This window comes from Ovis canadensis, chromosome 4, assembly GCF_042477335.2.
Source record: "Ovis canadensis isolate MfBH-ARS-UI-01 breed Bighorn chromosome 4, ARS-UI_OviCan_v2, whole genome shotgun sequence".
NCBI lineage: Eukaryota > Metazoa > Chordata > Mammalia > Artiodactyla > Bovidae > Ovis > Ovis canadensis.
This window is the reverse complement of record NC_091248.1, coordinates 124,928,428-124,942,438: the sequence shown is the minus strand read 5'-3', so window position 1 is coordinate 124,942,438 and position 14,011 is coordinate 124,928,428. Positions and strand designations below refer to the sequence as shown.

At 39.0% G+C, this 14,011-nt stretch overlaps 1 protein-coding gene across 1 annotated transcript in view; it reads right to left on the bottom strand.

Annotated features, from left to right (window-relative positions):
• The window catches only part of CNTNAP2 (contactin associated protein 2), a 2,336,063-nt gene that overhangs the window by 1,301,216 nt on the left and 1,020,836 nt on the right, over nucleotides 1–14,011 (bottom strand). The gene's annotated exons all lie outside the window — the stretch shown is intronic.

Genomic DNA, 14,011 nt, shown 5'->3' with positions numbered 1-14,011 from the left:
TCCTTATTAACCCCTTGCCTTTCCAATTGAGAAGTGTGTTGCCCATGTTCTTAACTACTCTGAAAAAAGACAGTCTCACCCATATATGATTAGAAGAACACAAATCTAATCTATGCCGTGAGTAGCTGTAGTTTGATCTTAAGGAGTTTCACTGAAAACATGAAATTATATAAACTTTTACAAGGTATGAACAACTTTTTCCCACACTCAGAAACAGACAGTGGGCAACAGCATAGTAACTGTTTCGTATTCACACCAGAAATAGGAAATGAAAGGATCTTATCTATTACGCACTGTTGCTTCGTGGGTTGCCAACACACAGAATGGGTCAGTGATGAACTGCAATAATCCAGATCAAATTTTAAGTACAAATAGAATCTTAGTCACCCTAATCAGACCTTTTTCAATAAAAATACTTTTAGCTTTTAAAGTTGTAGAAAACCAAGCCACATTGGCTCTAAAAGTGACGATGGTGTGTGTGTTCAGTTGTGTCCAGCTCTTTCTGACAACATGGACAGTAGCCCGGCAGGCTCCTCTTGCCCTTTCCAGGTAAGAAGCTGGTGGAGCAGGTTGCCCTTTCTGCCTCCAGTGGATCTTCCCAACCCAGGGATCGAATCCGTGTCTCTTGGTCAAACCTAGTCACACTGGAAACCTAATCACATTCGATAGCTCTAATTATCTCGGGATTATAAGCCAGGATGAAGCCTGCTTCTAGTTTGGGGCAAGATTGTGCCAGAGAACCCAGAGAGAGAGAGAGACACTGGAGAAAAACTAACAGCAAGTTGAAAACCTGATGTAAATATCTTATCACATTTCCTAGATCTCTTGTTAGCTTCAATCAGCCTGGGGGCTATTCTGGATCCCGGTAACAGTAACAATAGCCCGCTACATCATGGTGGTGAAGCTGCAGAGCTGCCAGAGGTTATATTCACTCTTCTTCCTGTGCAGTATTTGCCAGCATAAGTTTTGCTCTTAACTAATGCCATAAACTGAATTGTTACAAATCCACTTATTTCAAATATTGCTTAAAAGTATCTCTAAGTTTTCCCTTCAAATCAATAGACTTTGAATATTTTAAAAACACGATATATCTTGTTAGCAAAAACATTTCTGATTTTAAGTGACAGTTCAGAGAATCATTGCATTCTAAAAAGTTCACAAGGAAAAACATAACTTGGAACTTTGTTTTAATTCTCACAGTCAATTATTTACTATAAGACTTTATACAGTCATAAAAAGACTTTCTTAATCAACGGAATTCTGTTCTGAGACTGTGAATCACAGAGCCTTATTTTACTATGGAGGAAGAAAAGCAGACATTAAATTTTGGCTTCTGCTAACACTGCAAAGCCAATTAGATTTTAGCTTAATCATCTATACTGTCACAGCTGAATTCCAATTGCACTATCTTTATCATCTGTGATGAGAGATAAAACAGAGAAAAAGTGGAATCTGATTATCAGATCCCAGGTTGAATTTATAATCCAGCAGTTGGCAGAAATGACTTTTTGTTGTGCAAAGTGCATAAACAAAAAAGTCAGAAGGAGGGAGTAAATTCTGAATCCCAGAAAGTAATTCTGCAGTCAGCTTCATATCAGTGACAGTTGAATAACAGACATGTCATCATTTTATATACCTCCAATATATATTAATTGACAACAAACATTCCCCATTCATCTCTTAGGAAGTAAATGTTCCCAGAGCTTAGACAGAGGAAGGAATTCACCCCTCCTATGTTTTCTCCTAACTCAAAATCTACATTCAGTTTTGGGCACAGAAAAGTGATTTATACAAATGTTGATGCCGTTCTTCCTTAGTTTTATGCAAATGAAAAAAGTGACAGGAAGGACGAGCATGTTTTTTTCTTCAGACAGTCCAAGGATATTAACAAAACCATGAAGAAATGTTATTCATGAGGATCAAATCTCATCTTACAGGTGGTCATGGTCAGCTGAAAAACATATAGTACTCTCTGAGCCAGGTCTCTCACCTTCCCATATCCAAGCTGTGCTTCCAGGAATGGGTTAAAAGCTTGCACAAGGTTAGCCTGTGGATGTGAACTCAGAGTTTGAAACTACAAATTCCCAGAAGTAATCTATGGTATATAATTTATACATAAACGTACACCATCCACTTTTAAGAGACTCTGAGATGTTGTAAAAATTTATCAGAGATTAGTTCTTTTCCCTACAATACACATCACAATTTCATCTGACATCTAATAATATGTTGTGCTTATTCTGGGACAAGCCACATTTTTCCCCCTATTACCCTGATTGCTTCTCACTCCTTAGAATAAAGTTTTCTCTGCAGTGATTAAACGTGTGGTGGAGCTGTTTAAGCAATCTGAACTACAATATGGCTAGTCAAAAAGTGAATGCAAAATCAGAGTGCGTCCATGATTTAGTTTCTAACAATAACTCAGAGAGGTTGGAGTGTGTCCAATTCATCAAACCATCATAGTAGAGAAAGCTTTGTCTTTGTTTTTTTATTTTTTTATTTTTTTATTTCATTGTTACTTACCCTTCAGTTTCTCTGAGTTTGTACACACTCAGATGAGATATTTTGGAAAAGTGTTTTTCATCTAAAGATTTTACAGTTTTAAAAAGCGCCCTTGCTAATTTTTACTGCAAATGTAATATATGTTTATTGTTAAAAAAGAAATTAAACAACATTCTTAAACAATAAGAAATTAAACAATACATTTCCACAGGATGTAGAAAGTGAATCCCCAAAACAAGAGATCAGCAGTGTTAACTGGATAATAGGTTGGTGCATCTTTCTAGATTTTCTCTCTCTCTCTCTCTCTCTAATGTATGGAATGATCTATATATTATTCCATATACATGAGTATGTGTGTGTGTATTTAGAGAGACAGTGGGGAAGGGAAAGAGCAAGGAGAATGTAGTTTCATTTAATTATGGTTCAAAATGTGTTTCTGGCAATGTATTTATAATGTGGAAACCTGAACGTTTTAGTAAATTAATATATTGTAATGATCTTCATGCAGCAAGGTACTTACAATAAAGTAAGAATGTATATAATTTGAAATATAATTTATTCTATTTATTTGAAAATATTAAACTATATTTGTACACAGCACCACAAAGTAAATAAATACATATTTAGGAAATACCTCTGTTTTCCTGTTTTCTCTTAAATATTTCCTTATAGAAAACTTATAATAGGAAGGCTTAAATAAGAAAAATAAAGGGACGATTCTATTTTCATGAAATAACCACTTACATTTCTGATTACTTTAATTTGTATATACACACTTTGGACAAGGAAATGGCAACCAACTCCAGTATTCTTGCCTGGAAAATCCCATGGACAGAGGAGCTTGGTGGGTAACAATTAGATACACAGAAGGACCATAGTCTATATAGTTTTGTTACTGAACACTGTGTTTTTTTTTTTTTAATCTCATTGTTTTCCTCCAAATCAGGATTTTAATTAGCTAAAAATATATGATCATTTGGATGTCTGATTTCTTCAATGAGAATCTGCTTTACAGTTTCCTTTTTAACACACTTTTTATTTTAGAATAATTTTTGATTTAAAGAAAAGTTGCAAAGATACAATGGTGAGTTCCTACACACTCTCCACCCAACTTTCTCTAACATTAACATTTTATATAGCTGAGTACATTTGTGAAGTCTAAGACATCACTTGGTTGTTGTGATTTAGTCACTAAGTCATATCTGACACTTTTGTGACTCCATGGACTGCAGCCTACCAGGCTCCTCTGTTCATGAGATTTCCCAGGCAAGAATACTGGAGTGGGTTGCCATTTCCTTCTCTAGGGGATCTTCCTGACCCAGGGATCAAACTCACATCTCCTGCATCACAGGCGGATTCTTTATGACTCAGTCACTAGAAAAGCCCCAAGACATAAGTTAGGTATTTCATTGTTCACTGAAATATGCACTGAAATATGCACTATATTTGGATTTCACCAGTTGTCACAAATTTGTTTGCTTGCTTTTCCTATTCCAAAAGCCAGTCCAGGATCTCACATTTCATTTTTGTTATCATCGAAAGTAGTGTTTGACTCTTTGCAACTCCATGGACTACAGCACACCAGGCTTTCCTGTCCTTCCTATCTCCTGGAGTTTGCTCAAACTCATGTCCATTGAGTTGGTGATGCCATCCAACCAACTCATCCTCTGCTGCCCCCTTCTCCTAATGCCTTCAATCTTTCCCAGCATCAGGGTCTTTTCCAATGAGTTGTCTCTTCACATCAGGTAGCCAACATATTGGAGCTTCAGCTTCAGCATCAGTCCTTCCAGTGAATATTCAGGGTCGCTGTCCTTTTGGGTTAACTGGTTTGACCTCCTTGCTGTCCAAGGGACTCAAGAATCTTCTCAGCACCACAATTTGAGAACATCAGTTCTTTGGTACTCATCCTTCTTTACGGTCCAGCTCTCACATTACTTAGTTTCCAGAAACTCCTCAATCTGTGAAGGTTCCTCAGTTGTTCCTTGTCTTTCACGACTTTGACACTTTAGAAGAGTACTGATCAAGTTATATTTTGTAGAATCCTTCTCAGTCAGGGGTGGTCTGTAGTTTTCTTAGGACAAGATTGGTATTGTTTGGGGAAAAAAGCCCAGAGTTGGTGTGTCTTCATCACTCCCCTATCTGGCGAGGCGCAATGGCAACAGGACTTTCCAGAAGTGATATTGATCAAGGTGATGTCTCCCATGCTTCTTCACTGTAAAGTGACTATTTTCCCCTTTCCATACTTCATTCTGTGGAAGCAAATCACCAAGTCCAGCCTACGTTTCAGGTGAGGAGAATTAAGTTCCACCTCGTGGAGCAGGGAGTTTATCTACATATATTACTTAAAATTCTTCTGTAAGGAAGATTTCTTATATTTATTCATTCATTCCAACACTTTGGCCACCTGATGTAAAGAGCCATCTCACCAGGAAAGACCCTGATGCTGGGAAAAATTCAGGGCAAGAGGAGAAGAGGTTGACAGAGGATGAGATGGTTGGATGGCATCACCGACTCAACGGAAACGAGTTTAAGCAAACTCCAGGAGATAGTGAAGGACAGGGAAGCCTGGTATGCTGCAGTCCTTGGGGTCAGAAAAAGTCAGACATGACTTTTTAGTGATTGACAAAAATAATTCATTCATTCAAACATGTATTTCTATAATTATGGGACTGTGAGTGTTTATATCTTCTTTTACTTTAATTCAATACTTGCTCAAATGGTCCCATATTTTTAGCCATTGGAAACTCTTTGAGGTTGGCTCCTTTGTCCGTGTATCAGGATTAGACCCTGCGGCTCTCTCCTGCCCTTTCCCCTCCTTCTCTTCTTCTTACGCCGCAGCCCCCTCCCTCCCCCTTCTCTTCCCCTCCCCACCTCTTTCTCCTCCTCTTCCTCCTCCTCAGCCTCTTGCTTTCTCCTTTCTCTCCTCTCTTTCGGCCACTATATGATGCCCTAAGCTCATCTTGCATTTTCTTCCGCCCCAGACCTACAATCAGCCATTTTTCCAAGGAACCGCTATTTCTTTCACTGCCGAAAGGCTCTGAGAAGCTTGCAGGTATTTCTTTTTTTACTGTTTACACGATACAATTTCTACAAATAAATATAGTTGTCATCATCTATATGATCTATTCTTCCACAAAACAAATAAAATTATTCAATGAAAGAAAAAACTCGTAAACCATTACCTAGTTATCTATTTCATAAAGATTTGCAATGATTTTGAAGCTTTTTTCATGTTAATCAAATGTTTTGCATAAACAGCGATTTTTAAAGGGCATAATAATAATTGCTAATATGTATTTAAGTGATTACTGATTACTACTTAAATATGTTGAAGTGTTTGTTAATATTTATTTATGTGCTAATGCATAGGGCTTAATATTTTAAAGTAATTTTTGTTTCATTACCATAAAATTAATATGTACTTACTGTAAAAATTTATGTCATATAAAATACAAAAATAAGTCAATTTAAATTTGTTACAATCACACCACATAGATAGCAAAATACTTTTTGTACATTTAAGTTATCTCTGGTTTTCTACAAATCCAAACATTTCTATAATGAACATTCTTGCAGTGAGATTCCTGAGCACTGGAATAATTATTTCCTTACTTTCAATTTCTAAAATGCTTAATTAAAGCACTTTAACTGCTTAAAGATATCAGTAGAGATGCATGTTAATGAGTTACTATGAAATCTAACATTATATAATGTATATAAATAAATACCCAAGTCACATTCAAGAGTTTGAAATACATCTCTGAAACTAACGTTGAAAACACTAGAAGGTGGAATTTGCTTACTTTTGCCAGCTTTTAGATAGATGCAAATCTACATATTCTGTTAAAAATCAGTAGTCAATATTCTAGATAGGTTGACCTTTCTTTGCAAAATACCACATCATCATCTTCATCTCTATATTTACTCGCCACCCTTCTTCTTCATAGCATTTATTTCTACCTAACATTATTTGGGAAAGCTCAATTCTGGGAAAAGATACTGATGCTGGGAAAGATTTAAGTGTAGGAGGAGAATGGCGGTAACAGAGGATGAGATGGTTGGGCAGCATCACCAACTCAATGGACATGAGTTTGAGCAAACTCTGGGAGACAGTGAAGGACAGGGAAGCCTGGGCATGCTGTAGTCCATGGGGTTGCAAAGAATCAGATATGACTTGGCAACTGAATAACAACAAAAAAAGCTCAGTACTTAGAACAGTGCTTTAGTCTATATTCACTAAGTATTTGTTGAATGATTGCATACTGCCATTTATATTCAGTGCATTAAAGTATAATAAACACTATTATTTTAAACATTTTCTTTAACAATTTGAATCATAAGAATGGAAGAAATTTCAAGAATCACTCTGATTCACTGTGGTGCCACAGCTACTAATATAGCCAAGGTTTTTACTGTTAGAGAAAAAAATGGTGATTTTATGCTACATTTTTTGTGGCGAAGGGAAAAAATTCATGCCATTATTTTTGACTTGGTGTTATCTAATTGATAGACATCAACTGGGATAGAACCTTGTCCATCTCATCACATATGCAGACTGTTTCTACTTGATTAATCTCCTTCTAACCTGATGTCCTTTTCATTCAATATATCTGTGGTTTAAATATAAATAAATAGTTAATAGATTCCAAAAGGTCAATAACAGCTAATTTAGAGTAACAGGAGCAAACAAGCCTTCTTCAAATCCTTTGGAAAATAATTTAGAGATAGACTTCAAAAAAAATCACTTCTACTTGGGGAAAAATAAAACAAAATAAAAACCATAAAGGCTCTTTCAGGAAGGTCAGCATCTCACGTTTGTGCAATATTTCTCTTTAAAATGTGTTGCTTTGCCCTTAAGTGCTTGATAGCTCATGACAGAGCAACAACAATCACATCAGAGGTGTCTGATATCATTTATCCATAGCATTTGGACTCTGATAGCCACATGGCCTTTCCACAGGCATGTCTAACCCTACTTGCTCAACACGTAATTCTTCCTCCAGGCCTTATATCCATTATACAGTCACTCAAGACAGAGCTCTGGGCCTTTCTTTAGCTCCTCCCTGTCTTGGGGACCTACATTCTGTTAGTTCCTAATCTAATGAAATTTAGCACATCCGTGTTTTTCAAACACATGGCTGACTTTTTATATGCACTGCCACCAGGTTCCCACCACCTCACACACAGTCCCTTGCATTAACCTCGTGAGTGAGCAACTCCCACCCTCCAGTTTTATTACCCTTCACTCTAGTCCCCATACAGAAGCCAAAAAGATCTTCTGAAATGAACTCTTCTACTGGAAACCTCTTCAGTGTGGCCTGCAAGACCCTCAGGGATAGAGCTGCGTTCCCGACACTGTTCTATTTTAGCACCACCTTTCTCCTCGTAAACCTCCTGGATCCTTTGCTACTTTCACCTCATTTAATTTCCCTTTCCTCATGCTAACTTCACTTCCTTCAGTGAAGAGCTATTAAAAAAAAGAAAAAACTAAGTTTATGCTTATTATTGTTTAAGCATCTTCTAAGCTTCAGATAAAGATTACCTACTTGACAAATTCCCTTGTGTCAACAGCCCTCATCTACAGAGGTTTCCCAGGTGGCTCAGTGGTAAAGAACCTGCCTGCCAATGCAGGAGATGCAGATTTCATCCCTGAGTCAGGAAGATCCCCTAGAGTGGGAAACAGCAACCCACACCAATATTCTCAGCTGGAAAATCCCACAGACAGAGGAGCCTCGTGGACTACGGTCCATGGGGTCACAATGAGTCAGACATGACTAAACACACACACATCACCCTTAGATATTTTATCATACCACTTCTCATATTGAAATGATCTCTTTATGGATCTGATTTCCTCTGCGGACTTTAAGCTTTTCTAAGGTACAGCCTCTGGATGGATTCTTCTACTTTGTATTTCTTAACACAAGAAACACTTCTCACTTTTTATTTTTTTAAACTTATTTACTGTTTGGCTACACCACAGGGAATGTGGGATCTTAGTTCCCTGACCAGGGGTCAAATCCATGACCCCTGCAGTGGAAGCACATCTTGTCTAAACCACTGAACTGCCAGGGAAATCCCGATAAACACTTAAATTATTTAAACATGACTGATATTTGAGACAACACACAAAAGTGGAATTCCTCTGTCCCCACCTTCCTTCAAAACGATACCTGGTGCAATGCAATCTGTTCTCTGAGAGTACGGACTCATATATGATTTAATGATAGGCACTCATGTCAATACCATAATTGCATATTTCTGATATAAATAAATAATTTAAAACATAAAATGCTTCCATTACACTCATTCTGGAATTATTTTCAATAAGTCAGCAATTAAAACATTTGACTATAGCATGAGTTTAAATACTATATATATATATATATATATATATATATTTATATATATTTGCCTTTAAACTGAATGCATTTAAGAGAAATGGTCATTTACACACACAGAGGACATCAGAAAATCAGAGTGATCCACTTTAGGACAGGGTCACAGTTCTGATATATCTAATAATACAGAGGTAATAAGTGATTTCAGCATTAAACATTAGCATAAAATCTATTTGTAATAAATCCATATTGAAGCTATTCCTATTTATTTTTATAAATCAAAAAGTCAAACCAATTAGACCCATCTTCTCTGTGATAATATCACTGTTTACTGAAAAGAGCTCTACAGTTTTTACCATACACAATCTATTTTTCTGCTAAGGAAAATACTGTCTAGAGGATGGCATCACCGACTCAATGGACGTGAGTCTGAGTGATCACTGGGAGTTGGTGATGGACAGAGAGGCCTGGTGTACTGCGGTTCATGGGGTCGCAAAGAGTCAGACACGACTGAGCGACTGAACTGAACTGACTGATGAGTACTAAATACATCTTCCACTAATGAAGAAAGGAATCAGACATCAAGAAATCCCCCAGAACGTTTCTTAATAAGAATTAGTCTCAACATTTATCTCAGATTTTTAAAAATCATTGCTCAGTTAAACTTATTTCTTCTAGTTCCAGGAAAATACTATTGTCAGTGTTGGATCCAAATTTCATTCCTAAATTGGCTAAGGGATGGTAAGTTGATTTAGCAATGTGTTTTGAAGCACTGTTTTCCTGGTAATTTACACAATGCTTAGGAAAAGATAGACAATCCACATAAATACAAGGGGAATGGTGAAAGAGGTGTCACAACCTGGAAATTTTTCAGAGCTACCAGGGCTAGCATCCACTTTCCCCTCAGCATCAACCATGTCTTCCATTTGCTGGAGCTTCCCTGGTGGCTCACACAGTAAAGCATCTGCCTACCATGCGGGAGACCAGGGTTCAATCCCTGGGTCAGGAAGGTCTCCTGGAGAAGGAAATGGCAACCCATTCCAGTACTCTTGCCTGGAAAATCCCACAGATGGAGGAACCTTGTAGGCTACACTCCATGGGGTCACAAAGAGTCAGACACGACTGAGCGACTTCACTCACTCACTTCCGTTTTCTGTATGTTGATGTGTTGACATGCGGGGCCTTGCTGATGACTCCCAGAGTGAGCCACTTTGTAAGGAGGTTCTCCAAATACAGACGGACCAGTCAAGAGTCCACAGCCTAGCTGTCTCCTCTCTCTGGCTCTCAGCCTCCAGGCCACTATCCACCTGCCCTAATCCCTCCAAGGTCAGGAACCAAACAACCACGGACAGGCCCCCTGTCCCAGAGCCTCTGAAATTATTCAAACTAGCCAAACCTTAACCAGCTTACTTGGCCTCACCCATTCCTTCCTGTGGAAACCACAGTGAAGGCTTTTTCCCATTTTCCCCCCTTCCTCTCTGCCCTCCCCATCCCCCTCAAGGGTAGACCTGCCCTCTCCTCCTCAGAACTTTAATAATAAAACTACCTTTTCAGTGACAGTTGTTTCCTGATATGTTGGCCTTACTATACCTTAAATTTCTTATCAATATACCATATTTCTGGTCCAATCACCTCATGGGAAATAGATGGGAAAACAGTGGAAACAGTGTCAGACTTTATTTTGGGGGGCTCCAAAATCACTGCAGATGGTGATTGCAGCCATGAAATTAAAAGACGCTTACTCCTTTGAAGAAAAGTTATGACCAACCTAGATAGCATATTCAAAAGCAGAGACATGACTTTACCGACTAAGGTCCGTCTAGTCAAGGCTATGGTTTTTCCTGTGGTCATGTATGGATGTGAGAGTTGGACTGTGAAGAAGGCTGAGCACTGAAGAATTGATGCTTTTGAACTGTGGTGTTGGAGAAGACTCTTGAGAGTCCCTTGGACTGCAAGGAGATCCAACCAATCCATTCTGAAGGAGATCAGCCCTGGGATTTCTTTGGAAGGAATGATGCTAAAGCTGAAGCTCCAGTACTTTGGCCACCTCATGTGAAGAGTTGACTCATTGGAAAAGACTCTGATGCTGGGAGGTATTGGGGGCAGGAGGAGAAGGGGACAATAGAGGATGAGATGGCTGGATGGCATCACTGACTCGATGGACTTGAGTCTGAGTGAACTAAGGGAGTTGGTGATGGACAGGGAGGCCTGGGGTGCTGCGATTCATGGGGTCGCAAAGAGTTGGACATGACTGAGTTACTGAACTGAACTGAACTGAATACCATATTTCAAGATACCCCTGTTGGCCTTGAAATAAAAGAAAGCGAAACTCACTCAGTCTTGTCTGACTCTGTGACCCCAGAGACTTATACAGTTGTAGGAATTCTCCAGGCAAGAATACTGGAGTGGGTAGCCTTTCCCTTCTCCAGGTGATCTTCCCAACCACGGATTGAACCCAGGTCTCCTGCATTGCAGGTGGATACTTGACCAGCTGAGTTCAAGGGAAGCTTAAGAATACTAGAGTGGGTAGCCTATCCTTCAGCGGATCTTCCCAACCCAGGAATCAAACTGGGGTCTCCTGCATTGCAGGCCAATTCTCTACCAACTGAGCTATCAGCTTTCCTATATCTCAAATAATATATATTCCAAAATATTTTCTACAGAAAATCTTTTTTACTATAATTAAGAAAAAAATAGAAAAAAATTGGCCAAACCAAAAAAGAAAAAAAAAAATCTTAAGTTTATTGGTAAGAGTTATCCCATAGATCTGAAAAAAGAGAATTTGAGAAATCACTAGGAAATGTCTGATATCAACTAGCATTCACTGAAATATCCTCTACACTCACGTTATTGTACCAAGAAAGTGGGACTATTGAAGAACAGAGGTGAGTTTTATTAAAGAACTAATAGACGAGCTCCTTTATTAAAAGAAATTAAGATTAAGAAATGGAGAAGGAAATGGCAACCCACTCCAGTGTTCTTGCCTGGAGAATCCCAGGGACGGGGGAGCCTGGTGGGCTGTCATCTCTGGGGTCGCACAGAGTCAGACACGACTGAAGCGACTTAGCAGCAGCAGCAGCAGCAAGATTAAGAAAAATCCAGACAGATAGGGGAAGACAATATGCAGTTTCCTTAAAGAGATCAGTAGTTCTGCCTGAGTTTGATATATAAGGTTCATGAGGCCCGTAAAGGTTTAACTTGGAAGATGAAGAGTCTACCGCTTCATACGAAAGATACAGGTCTAAGTGTGCAATGATGGTGTCCTAAGGGGAAGGTGTAGGACCAGCATCTTGGAAAGGTAACCCCTATGTTGATGTGGCAGAATTGGTGGGTTAGAAGACGGTGCAGAAGCAGAGAGAGCAAAGGCCTCCCTGAGAGCAGCCATCCAATCATGTTGATAAAGGTTAGACACAGCCAGACAACGAAGATAACTACTTCATTAAAGGATGCAAAGCTTTCCGATGATGCATGGTTGATACTCAGAATTTCAAAGAACTCAAGGCTTCTCTAGTGATTGAAGGATTTCAGATGAATATTTACAACCATGTTTTTCTCGAAAGATATGACAAACCCAACACCATAAAGGCATTAGGGATTTGAATGGAGTTGAGACTTCCCTAAAAACAAACCCAAATGTCAAACGTTCTTCTTTGAATTATGTTATATATATGGATTCACATATTTTCACCACCTTAATTTTTAGATGGAATCGTTAGATGCCATCTTTAGCTATCACACATTTTAACGCTTTATCTTATTCAATTCCATATCTTAAAAATTCACATGACTCTAAACGTGTCAACTAAGTATTTTTCCAAACAGTAGACAATTTCCCAACAGCTGCAAAGTTTCCTGGACAAGCAGCAATCTGTACTAGGTGGCTAGTAAAGACGTCATTTTTATTTATTTTACTTTCTGTACTTTCCTGAAAGCCCAATGAATTGGTACAGATGATTTGCACCTCCTGGCAAGAGATTGGGACATATGTTTAGAATGTTTTGAGTCTGTGCATAGCATGTAGTACATCACAGCTTCATTTTACTTTTGGTTTGATTTCACACACCTTTGGGTGAATCTTTTCTCTCAGCCATAAAATAGGATTAATAAAGCTCAGAATGTACACACGTTGTGACATAATGTGTTCTTTCCTCTCCGTTAGAGCAGTCGGGTCCTGTCTGATGAGATACTAAATGGTACTCCACGGCCCCACCATCAACACACCTCAGTGAACCGGGCATTGGAGGGGATCTGATTCACTGTGAACATGGGTGCCGTCCATTACTCCGTGACACCCACATGTCCACTGAGGCCCCTGTGAGCAGGCTGAATTAATTCATTTCCATAAATGAGCAATGCTCCCACCACTTGTGCAGAGAACCAGTCCTAACAGGGCTAAAATAATTGAAGTGCCTAAAACTAGAACTTCACTGGTCAGAGGGGAGAGCAGTTCATACACATCGGGGCTGCTAGATTGTAAAACTTGTGTAGCTCCACTGATTTGTGTGCGATTTTCTGACTTTTGAGAGAGAAACAGGTAACAGAGACAATGTTCTTCTTGATTAAAAGATGACCAGGGAAAAGATGCTAAGTTAACATCAAAGACACTTGGCCCTGCTAGCGGGAAAACAACAGGGAGTATTTGGGATATATTCAGGGTATGGGGGAGGTAGAGTCTCTCCACCTGGGGCCAATAGAAGCTACGCAGCAATTCTGAGGTCATTCAGAAAATCCATTTCCTAGAAAAGTTAGCAATCCAGCATTGTAATGAATCCCCTCACTATTTTTAAGTGTTGAGCAGCTACCCTGGGGTTGTATTAAGCAGAGACTTCTAGTTAGTACCCTAAAGCTAGGTTTTGTTCAGCCACACATTCCTATGGGCTTCCCATGTGGTGCTAGCAGTAAAGAACCTGACTGCCAATGTAGGAGACGGAAGAGATGTGGTCATCTCGGGGTCAGGAAGATGTCCTGGAGAAAGATCCTTGCCTGGAGAACCCCATGGATAGAAGAGTCTGGTGGGCTACAGTCCATAGGTTCACACAGAGTCAGACACAACTGAAAAGATTTAGCATGCACAAATCCCTTTCAACTTGAATGCTGTCAAAATATAAGACTAAACAGATCATAATAAGAGTGAACGGTATCATAATTTACCTGTGAATGACCTCAGC